Below are 12407 nucleotides of genomic sequence, written 5' to 3'. Positions count from 1 at the left end.
AAGCCTATGTGTTATTATTATGTAAAGCATATGCTTCAAAATTCTAAGTCATTTATATAAATTTTGTGCACACACACACACACACACACACACACACATATATATATATATATATATATAAATTTCAGTGCACATGCACTGAAATTATTTGCCACTTGAGAGATCCCTTGTCTGCTTACTTGTTATAGTAGAGCAATGTAGCAATCACTTGATATTCCATCTCATTACAATACACAAAAGATGAAAACTATTACTTGTTATTTTTCTAAAGACATTTGACCTTTCTACAATTAACCACGCACAGGCGTTCTCACTGTAGAAAGTGAATAACACTATGTACATGTCACTTAGTCATCTTTTGTAGGTTTCCCAAGGTGGACATTTATAAGTGTCCATGTCTCAAACTCAACCACTTGCAGGATTAACATTTTATAAAAGAATAAATCATTTTGGGTGAGACACACACACATACACACAAAATGAATCATAGTGGTTGTTCCATATAAAAGTTCCATATAAAAGTCATTGACAATAAATTTTGCAGGTAAGGGAGTTGAGTTAAAGACAAGCTTTTATTTAAAATATCTTTAGGAATACATTAACTTTAAGAAAGCTTGTGGATTGTGTCTTTATGGTTTTGTTTTGCTTTGCTTTTTAATGAACCATGCATTATTCTTGACATCCCGAGTATAGGGAGTAGCTTTGTTATCAACTCAAAAATCACCGTAAGATTGAAAGACTATGCATTTAACCTTTATAACATATGTATTATGTTAAGTATATCTATTGTAAATTATAGAGGATGTCAGATGTGTAAACATTACTGTGAAATACCAGCTTTAAAGTCACAATTGTGCAAAATGCCAAGCTAAAATGTTGAGTGGAATGACTCAGCCATACCATGGCACTCTATAACCTGTCCGTAACTTCATTCGGTCACTGCATCCAGCAGAAGATTCTCTACTAAGCGCTAACAATTCTGCACAGAACTAGATGTGAACAGAATGATGGTAACTCTCCCTCAGCATCTTAATGCTTTGGCAGATGATATTGATATTTCATTAAAGTGCAAATGCATTTGTAAATTTATAGTATATATATTTTAATTTGACATAGAAACATTTCTAAAAACACATCCTATGCATTAGTCTGAGAAAATGACTAACTAATGAATTCCAAAAATAACTAAAATATTCACTCTTTTCTTTGTTTCTCTGCCAAATGGTGATCCTGTCTGAGATCCGTCTTAAACTGAAAAAAAAGCTCTTATTTTGAAAACTTCTTCCATATTTCTAGCAGAAAAATCCACACACTCTACACATGAAAATATAGTTCACAATTTACTGTTGAAGATATTGGCAACCATTCAAAAATGGGTAAAAGATTACAGGACATTTCAAAGATGAACTCTGGGTGACTGTATGTCCTTTGCAAGAATCCCCCAGGAGATGCTCAATAGTAAGTATTGGCCTTAGAAAGGATAGAAGATGCTCAACTCTGAGATGAATAGACTTGATAAAAAGCCAAAGGTACACTGCTGAAGCTAAGAGGATTGGACTCACCATGACTTTTCCAACAGAATGAGGAAAAAGTGAGACAGAAGATGAAGGAATAGAGTCGGAGTCCCATCCTAAAATGATAGTGACTGTAAGATGCCATTTGGGGAATATGAAATGGCTGAAGAACAGGACTATAAAAGAAAGCAGACTGTTCTAAGACTGTCAGCCTGCAAATCCACACACAGATGTTCAGATTGTTATTTATATTAAACCAACAGGAGAAAATCATCCTGACCATTTAATCAGGTAAGTTTCACAGGGTAGACTTCAGGCTAGACTGTGAGAGGCACTGAATGAGAGAGTCTTTCTCCAAGTGTCCCATGCAGTGTTCTATAAAGTGAGTTAAACAGAGTTTGTTCTAAGACATTGAATTCTGAGATCATTAGTTTTACATGAGGAACCACTGAGACATTATTTGTAGTTACATCTATCTTTCAGTCAGACTGTAGTTGGAAACACAGACCAGATCTATGACCAACAGCATGATGAATCTCCTGGTCCATTATTAACTTGAAGAAAGAAAAAAAACAGATCCTGTACTTTACCTCAAAAAAAATTTTTTTTTGGATGGCCCACTATGAGAAGTTAATACAAAGAAGATTATAAATATAAGATTATTGGCAGAGGTTAAAATGAGTAGAACTACCCAGACAGTGATAAAGGTACACTCTTATAGCATACGTGTGCGTGTCTCTCAATGGAGACTTAATCAAGTGTAAAAAAATACAAGTGCAAAATTAAGTTACACGGTCATAGAATTGGTAAGAAATGGCAATAAAGCCACATAAACATAAGGACTTCAGGGAGTTAGAGGCTGTCATGGGAAGCAATTCCCTTGGAGGTTAAAGGTATGGATAAAATTCATGTCAATATCATCAGTGAAGCATGTGCTATAGCATTTGAAGAAGTTAGGTAGTATTCAGCTCAGAGAAGTCTTAGTTGTGCCCATCATTTATGTTATTAAAAATACTTGAAATGTTTTAAGCACTAACGTGATATGATTTATTAAAATATGTTGGATGTTATCTAGAAAGATCATTGGAATAGTGAAAAATATAAAAAAATAGTCCTGAAATATTGTAATTTTAGAATAATTTTGTGAGTTGCTTTGAATAGAAATATAGCAGATGTGTTTTTAGCAGGTTTATTGAGTTACAGTTTGTATAACTTAGAATTTACAACAATGAAATATACAATCTTATCTTACTCTTGTACATTCATTGATAAGGGCAATTATCACCAGAGGCTCTTTTAGAACATGGTTTCCAACTAGAACTCTAATGTGGAAAAGATCAGCTATCCATATATGCCTCTGACAGTTTTGTCTTATACAGCTGTAGACAAATGTATCTCCATATTCTCTTTAAATTCCATATTCTGGTTATTTTATGTAATTGAAATCAAATGATTGTCCCCCATTCTTGATGAGTTCAATCATAAAATAAAAATGTTTGAGGGGCATTCATATATTATCATTTATCTGTCAAATTTTATGTCTGTATAATATTCTATAACCCAAATGTACAAGACTTTTTTTATTTACTTATTCATTGAGAGACATTAGGATTGTATTTGCCTTTTGGCTATTATGAACAATTTTAATTACTGTTATTATGGTTATTATTTTGACATTCATAAAGGTGTCTTTAGGTGCATGTTGGTATTTACCACTCATTTCTTTTGTGATATTATCAGCCAAATATGCCAGATATATTGCATATCTATATGCCCTGGTTCCCACATTATGTTATAAACTTAACATCTGATAAAGGTGCTTCTCATTCATTTAAGAGAGAAAATATACAGATGAGACACGTAAGCCTTTATTTATTTTAAGTAATACTTTATTATTTGACAATTCTATACAATGTGTTTTGATAATATCTACCATTCCTTCTCCAATTCTTTCCAGATTCTCTTTCTAACTTTTAGACTTTTCTTCTTTCTTCCTTTCTTTCTTTCTTTTTTCTTTATTTCTCTCTTGTTTTCTTCCTTCCTTCCTTCCTTCCGTCCTTCCTTCCTTCCTTCCTTCCTTCTTTTCTTTCTTTTTCTTTCTTTCTTTCTTTCTTTCTTTCTTTCTTTCTTCTTTCTTTCTTTCTTTCTTTCTTTCTTTCTTTCTTTCTTTCTTTCTTTCTTCATGAACTCTCACTCCTAAGAGTGAGGATAATGAACCATCTTAATCAAAACAAAATTATCCAATCCAAAAGAATAAAGGACAAAAAAGCTGACTGTGTATCCCAGAAGCTAGCAAAATAATAGATATTCAGCCAGTGGTGGCATTCCATGCCTGTATATTCTCTACCTTAAAATGGTGTATGTACTGTGCATGCTGTCACAATACATGAAAAGTCATAGATGCAACTTCCCTGTTGTATTTGTAAACATGATTTCCTTGAATTTACCCAACACCTCTTGCTCTTAAAATGTCAGGAAGTGCATGCTGACAAGAGCCTGATATAGCTGTCTCCTTAAAGGTCTGCCAGAGTCTGACATATTCAGAGGGGGATACTTACAGCTAACCATTGATCTGATCAAGGGATTCCCAATGAAGGAGTTAGAGAGAGGACTGAAGAAGCTGAAAGGGTTTGTGCCTCCATGAGGAGAACAACAATACCAGCCAACCAGAGCTCCCCAGAGTCTAAACCACCAGCCTGGGAGCACATAAGGAGGGACCCATGACTCCAGCTGTATATGTGGGTGAAGATGGCCTTGTCAGGCATAGGTGGGAGAGGAGATACTTGGTCCCATGAAGGTTAGACACCGAGTTGGGGGGGGGAAATTCGAGGGTAGGGAGGTGGGAGTGGGGGGTAGGTGGGGGTACATCCTCATAGAAGCAGGAGGAAGGGGAGTGGGATAGGGGGTTCCTGGGTGGGTGGGAGGATGGGGTAATGGGATAAAATCTGAAATGCAAATATAATATCCAATAAAAAAAAGAAAAAAATATTCTGACTTCCTAAGATTCCCGATCTTGTGTAGACTGGTATGTTAAATACTTCTAATATTTTGTTGAACACTCCTTAATTTCTTACTGTCTCTATGTTAACCCATTAAGGGTCTCTGAGTTAATTGTCATTTAGTGCAGGAAAAAAAAAAACTATCTTTAAAGAACTGAGAGATTCATTAATTTTGGCTAACAGAATAGGTAAGAGCCATTTTATTGCTAATTCCATTTAACAGAATTGAATCAAGTCCTTTGAATCACAGGTTGTTGGACCCATTAACAGTGCAAGTTATTAGTTGGAGCTCATGAAGTAGGCCTTATACCAAATTTAGAAGCCATTGTTTACTCTTATAATATTCATAGCAGTGTTCTCCCAGTGGTGCTCTTTGTCAGGACAGTTGATGTTGAAAGTTGGAGGGGTCACAAATGGATGATATTGATAATTATATGTCTCCTTCTTTAGGATGCATGTAGAGCTGTCCAGCACGATAAATACTAGCATGTAGTAATGAGGATTCTTGGTACATACCAGCATGTACTGTGACTAACGTATATAGTGTCTTCAACAATAATGATTTTGCCATCAGATTCTTGTGGGGTAGCCAATAGCCTGCAGCATTTGGCATTCTACAGATTTTATTGAGCAACACCTTAAAAAATTACTTGTATAGTATTTTTATCTTCTATCCTGTAGTACTAAGTTGAAGGATTACCCTCCCAATATGGGGTTACAAATATAGTAAAAAATTTCTACCAAAAGCAGAAGAAAACAAAAAACAAAACCCAAAACAAACAAATACCTCAAATTAGTCTTTACAATTAGAAAAAAGAAGAAACACATTCACATTCTTTTAAGGAAACTTTGATACCAAAATTAGACAAAGATATAACAAAGAGAAGAATTTTATAGACCAATCTCTTTGATGAACATAGGTGTAAACATTATCAAAAATACTTTCCAAACAAAATTAACAGCAACACATCAAAAAGTCTATTTTCCATAATAAATTTGCTTTCAACTGACAAATGCAAGATTGGTTCAAATATGTAAATCAGCAAAATTTACTCCACCACATAACAGACATAAAGACAGAATTTGTACAATCATCTTATTAGATGCAGAAAATTTCTATGGCATAATCCAAGGTTACTTCATGTTAGGCTCCTGGAGAATCTAGGGATATGGAGATATTTTTCTCTATAATAAAGGAAATTATTCACAAATCCACATTCAACATAATACTATGTAAAACATTAAAACAAATAATTTTATTAAAACTGGCATAAAAATGGTACCCAGTTTCTCTATTCCTCTTCAATACAGTGCTTGAAGTTTCAGATACAGCAATAGGAGAAGTTTAAAAGATAAAGAGAAGTAGAAAACTAAGATGTTAGAGTGTCTTTATTTTCAGATGGTATGGTTTTATATATCAATACTACAGACCTTGAATACTACAAATACTGGGAAGGCTCTACATTTACACTTTATTTAGGGAGAGCCCTGAATAATGAGACCAAAAGATGATTGTGTTTTAGGCATGACACTTTCTCATTTGTTTTGGATAAACCTAACTTCCATGTTTCACCACTTATTGATCAAATAGGTTTTTTAACAAATTAGGAAGAACAAGGTACTCCTAATATAACCCAATAAGTTGTGGTCTTAGAGACAGCTATTTGCTATGATTCTGATGCTGTCTATACTTTTTGGTTGATACATTTGCTAAGGTTTTTTTGTTGGTACATTTTTTTAATTCCTATAATTTAGCCTAGAATATTATCCTAATTTCCTTTAAGGAAAAAAAAAAAAGCTATTATTACTTGATTCTCTTCAACATGTAGATTCATTTAAAAAGATATTTTTTGTCTCACTTTGTAATTTTGCTGCTTCTCTCAGGAAACAACACATCTGGGACTTTACAACAGTCAATGGGGGTTAGATTCTAGAGGCTCACTGTTCATGGGTCATTGACACAAGGCAGCTCTTAAGCGCCCTTAAAACATTATTAAAATCTATCAAAAATCACCATTAGTGTTAATGGAAAGTTCTTTAGGTTTGTATTTGTTAAGTACTCCTGATGCTCATTTTCCTCTAAACTAGCAAAGATGTTGGCAAATGGGATCATTTGACTCGCTAATTAGCAGCTGCTGACTCCACTGTTACCCTGATTGCCTTGAGGAAAATGGATGGCAGCCTAACAGCCAGCTGGACAAGCCTTATGTCAGCACCAGCCATCTTGAACACTCCACTGATGCCTGAGACAACTACAAAAAGACAACAGTTAATTGTTCTGGCCTTTCCAGTTACCATCTCAGCCAGGGCTATTTTAAACATTTTGTTCTAGACATTACTATTGCAAGCCTTGATGAACTCTTGATTACCCAGTAATAATTTCTACTTAGGCCAAAAGGTCAAGTCTTTCACCTGATTGTCTAGAAGAGTCACTTGTGAAAATGATACTCAGAGTTAAAAGTAAGATTGCTACAAAACAAGCCTTAATAACCAGACAGAAAATACAGCAGAGATAAACAAAAGCCACAATAGTGAGAGCCATGGTGTAGTAGAGTGGTGGCAGACAAATGAGGTATAGTGACTCCCACATCCACACAAAAGTCTAACATTCACAGGACTACAGATCCTCAACACTAGATGACTTCATAGAGCCTTGAGCACTAGAGGGTTCCAGTTGAAGTTGCTTCTTCCTCCCTGATATATCTCAATGTTGCCAAGCATCAAAGGGATTGAAAATTGCTTGAAATTTTTATCTGAATAGTTTTGCTTGCTTGCCTACAGTTTTTATCCAGATGGACTATGTGAACCCAATTAGCAGATGGATAAATCTTTCTGTGTCATATCTCAACTCTAGGAGTTAATTGCTTAATGGATACATATACAGGCAAAAATCCTCTGAAGTATATGGTTTTTGGCACTGAATCATCCTCTTATCAGCCAGCCCAGTATACCCAGTAGAATACATCTGGTTATAGTCTTTGGTCCTCAGTAGAGTTTTCTTTACCAATAGACAATGGAGTCTTAACATATAATGGTATCAGTTGAAGGACTTGCTGTGGTTGAAAAAACCAATATCAGTACACATCATCAGCTCTTAATCTCAATCATTGAGTTCTTCATACATGGCTTGGTTTCAATATTTAGTATAATTTGGATAAAGCATTTTAGATTCTGCAGAAATTCAATCATGTAGGCAGAGAAGATTCCAAGTGGAATTTAGGTAATGTCATGCTATCTACAGATCTTGAGCAGCTCAGATAGACTTTGGCTGTCTGAGCTCTCATACTTAGCCCTGTAAATTTCTTAAACTAGAAGTCTGGCACAGTTTCTACTGAGGTTCCTTCCTGGTCCTGGTGATTAGAGACAAGTTTTTCACTGAGGGAAGTGCTATTAGAGGTCTCTGAAACCAACCAAAGCCCCCAAAATTCCCAGATTTAACAATTCTTTATATAGTCTTTATAAATCTACATATTGGGCATAACTTTATTCAGGATTCTTCTTATATAACCTGATTTGACATCTAGTGTGATACTATGCTGACTAGCCCTTATATTAATACTCATGTACTTTCTATGTTAGGCAGGAGATAGTCTCTAGGATAATTCTCACAGGATATGAAGAAAGCACTTTTTTTTGTTTTATAGTAGCAAATTACTTAACTCAAATGATTGTTCTCAAATATTAAACTATCTTAATAGAGAAAGTGCCATTTCTTAAGCATATCACCTTGAAGGTCAACTTGGTCATTCATCACTCCTTACACAACTATTTTTAATGATGCTTCATAAACGGACCCAGTTCAGGTAATTTACAATGATATTATGAACACTGCAGGCTTGTTATGCGCCCCCACCATAAAGAAGGTCAGGTTGTTAACATAAGGTTGTTCCAATTTATTTTATTTCAATTCAAGAGCTATTAAATATTTTGTCTAACAGCCTTATGAATCTATCTATAAAATCTTGGAAAATGAGCCTCAAATTTACTAATCTTTTTTGAATGTCTATTCAGGATGTAGATGACCAGTTTCTGGTGCAATAACTTTTACCAAGAGTATCAGAGGAAATGCACTTGGTAGTTTCATATGTACCTACTATACGCAGAGGCACAGACAACTAGGGAACAGTTAACTGGGCTGACTTGTCTAGCATCTAGGGGTCAGTAGGGGAGGATATGCCTAGGTCCTCAGTGACTTCATGTGCCAGTGTGGGTTGCTACAGGGGCAGGGTCCTACTCAGAGGAGAAAGGGAAGAGACATTAGAGAAGCAGATATGTGAAGGGAAACTAGGAGGGTAGCTGAGATAGGGATGAAAAGTAAATAAATAAATGAATTAATGAAAAAGAAACTGTATAGAAATTAAAACTTGGAGATAGAGGTGTTGTCTAACTTGGATGCCTCGATTTGGTCTCAGCCCTCAAGGCATACACAGTAGTTGTTGTTTTGTTTTGAACTTCTGCACTATTGCATTATCAACTCTGCAATTTGCATGTTGTTGTACTAAACTAAAATGTTTTTCAAAATGTACTAAAATGAAATTACAGGTCAGCAGCTGTGAGTGCCTACACTTTTCCTAAGTTTTGAAGACCTAAGCTCAAGTCTTTAAATTTGTGTAGCAGGTGCTTTACCAACTGTAACATCTTTTTAACCTGCCAACGATAAAATTTGAAACAGATGATGCCAAAGAAATATGTTTTTCTAGTTTACACAAATGGCAATATGTGATTGAAATAAAATTAATCTGGTGAAATTGAATATTGATTTTATAAAATCTTGTCAGTTTGATTGTGATCACTGAGTTGCTCTTAATTAAAAATGAAGGAAGAGAGAAAAAATAAAAGAAAGTATGCATTTAAATTTTAAATAATATAAGATTCAAAGATAACAAAATAGTGATGCTGACACAGTGGAATGAAACTCTTATAAGGTACAAAATGTGAACTGAATGAATTTTCTTAAAATCAGCAGCTTTGGCCTAAGCACCATGTCATGTAAGAAAAGAAGAGCTAAAGAAAAGGAGGATCTTTAGTAAGGCAGTAATACATGTAGATGTATAATTAGCTGCATAGTGTTTCGTTATCCCATTGGACTGCCAAGTACTCATAAGCAATACCTGAGGTTTCTGTAAGCTTGAAAATACACTTTTTTGTGTGTTCATAGACAGATATAGATATATATCTATGAAGCTTTGTTACATGAATTAAATATCTCTGTTCTTTGGTATCTGATAATCAAAATAACCAACAGAGAAGAATATCAACTTTCCACAGAGAACATTTTCATCAGAGATTATTAGCAATCCTGCTCTCAAAATGATTTATATACCTTGACAGAAAGGACTTGAATAAATATTCAGAAGTCACATGATGAAAGAAAAGAGATTGTTTTGAACATTCAATTTTATTTATGTGTATGTGTGTTTGTGTGTGTGTGTGTGTGTGTGTGTGTGTGTGTGTGTGTATGTATGTGTGTATGTTTGTGTGTGTGTAGATATCTATGGAGCCCAGAAAAGAGCATTAAGTTTCCTGGAGCACAAGTTGAAGGTAATTGCAAGCCTTCAAACTTATCAAACTTCAGTAGTAAAAACTAATTTCAAGTTCTGTGAAATAGCAGCAGGCTCTCTAAACTGCTATGCCATTTCTCCAGCCCTAAGAATATTGCTTTGAAAACACTTACTCAGACACTTCAGAAATGAAGAGAAATATTTTCATGTAAAACTAAAGTAGATTTCTTATTGAAAAATAGAAAATATTGAAAACAGACGAAAATAAAATAATAGAAAATTTGATTCCAACAAGTACTGATACAAATTCGTGCAGTACTGATTTCATGAATATATACAATTTTAATATATCATTATACTGTATATCCCTGTAAATGACTACAAGTGATAAAATGTTTGAATATTTCAGTAAATACACATTTCTCTATTGAAATGTGCTGATGTTATTAAAATATAAAAGGTTTTTATGCATGTATATTTAACAGAATACAAAGTAAAATTTATAAACTGATACACTTAATTTTCTTTGTCAAATAATCTAGTGGTGAATATAAAATATTCTATCAAATATATTACACATTTACTAATCTCATACTTTATGTGAGATTACTTAATTTCACTATTCACTCCTAATTATGGGATGGGTTACTTTTTCTAATCTTAAGTAGTTTGCTCAGTGAAAATCTATTGAAAATTAGGCATTTTAGAAACAAGAAGATCATTACAGTTTTTTACATATTTATATGCATGAAATGTTTCCAGTAAAATACTGATGTTCTGGGCTTAAATTTCTTATTAGAATTTATTCTTTTCACTTTAAAAAATTCAAAAATTGCTTTCATTATCTTCAATCATGAAACATATTTACCAGGATACTATAAGTTATCAGAAAAATCCCAATTTTTCTATCTCTGAAAGTACACACTTTTTTTATATAAGAAATTAGAAACTAGTATTTGGGGAGATTTTTCAGTAAAGTCCTTGCTCTGTAAGTCTGAGGAACTGAGTTTAAATCTTTGCAGTTCTGTATGAGGCTGGGGTATGACAAGACAGGAGCTTCCTGCCCTGTACTCAAATCTGTGAGTACCAAGTCCAAAAGGGAGATCCTGTGTCAGATACTGACCTCAGGCATCTCTACATATGTTTGTAGGTAAGAGAAACCAACAAACAACAGCACATGTTGTGTTGCATATACAGAAAAGTATGCGGGCCAAGCTGTCAGCTTCACAATTATTATAGAATCCTGAGAGTGTTTAGACTTATTAAAAGTGAAGGGAAGAACCACATAGTAACAATTCAGTATCCATGCTAATTGAATAATGAAGTTGAAGGTCTGAGACTAAATCTCAGCTTTTCATCTTAAGAGACATGAGTTTCAAGACTGATTCTTCACTCTCTATGTATCAAATCTTTGCCCATATGTGTTTTCTAATCTCACTATAATTATTTTGCTAAATATAAATGAGTTCTGGGCATGACAGAGAATCACATGAGCTAGTTCAATAACCTGAACAAATTTTTCAAATACATCCTCCTCTCAAAATATTACTAAGAAATTATATATAATACAAATTAAATATATATTTATAATATATATTGTCTATAATATAATATATATTTATAATCTATAGTTGTAATTATTATATGTTATTAAAATATATATAATATAAACTATATATATAATTTCTCAGTAATTTTCTGAGTTGAGAATATATATGTATATATATATATATATATATATTCATATGTACACATATACCATATACTGTATTGTGTTAATTAAAGAGTAAATGAGCTACTAGGTCAATTTAATTAAAGAATATAACAATCTAAATATTTGCTTCTATGCCCACAGATAAGTGTAGTCTTCATGCCTCATCAAGGAAAGTTATTTTTGCAAAAGATGGAGAGCATTAAGGAGACCAAACAAAATACAGAGTTGTGAAGCATAGTCTACATCTACAGAACATTCCCACACCTAAAGCTCATGGAACACTGTGGAAGAGGGAGTGAGAAGATTGTAAGGACCTGAGGATCAGGGAGTTTGCTATAACCCAGTGTATCCTAGGAATGTCAGAATCTAAACCCTCCATAAAAATCTTCCCCAATATAACTGCCAAAACATAAGCTGAACCAGAAACACCCCAATGGGAATGCCAAAGACTGGGAAAGCCCATGAGGCCTCAACTCTAAACAAAGATCTACAGGAATATAAGAAATGCTGGGACTGAAAGACATAGTCATTGCTAGGGAAGAGCACACAGACTTGCTCAGTACATTAAAAAATGCATAAAACTAGCATGATAGTTTTATGATAACATGATTGTGTAACCCAATCACAAAAGAACACATGTGATATTTACTCACTGATATGCAGATATTAGCCCAAAAGC

This window comes from Arvicanthis niloticus, chromosome 12, assembly GCF_011762505.2.
Source record: "Arvicanthis niloticus isolate mArvNil1 chromosome 12, mArvNil1.pat.X, whole genome shotgun sequence".
Lineage (NCBI taxonomy): Eukaryota > Metazoa > Chordata > Mammalia > Rodentia > Muridae > Arvicanthis > Arvicanthis niloticus.
The sequence above is the reverse complement of the archived record's forward strand: the minus strand, read 5'-3'. Positions refer to the sequence as shown.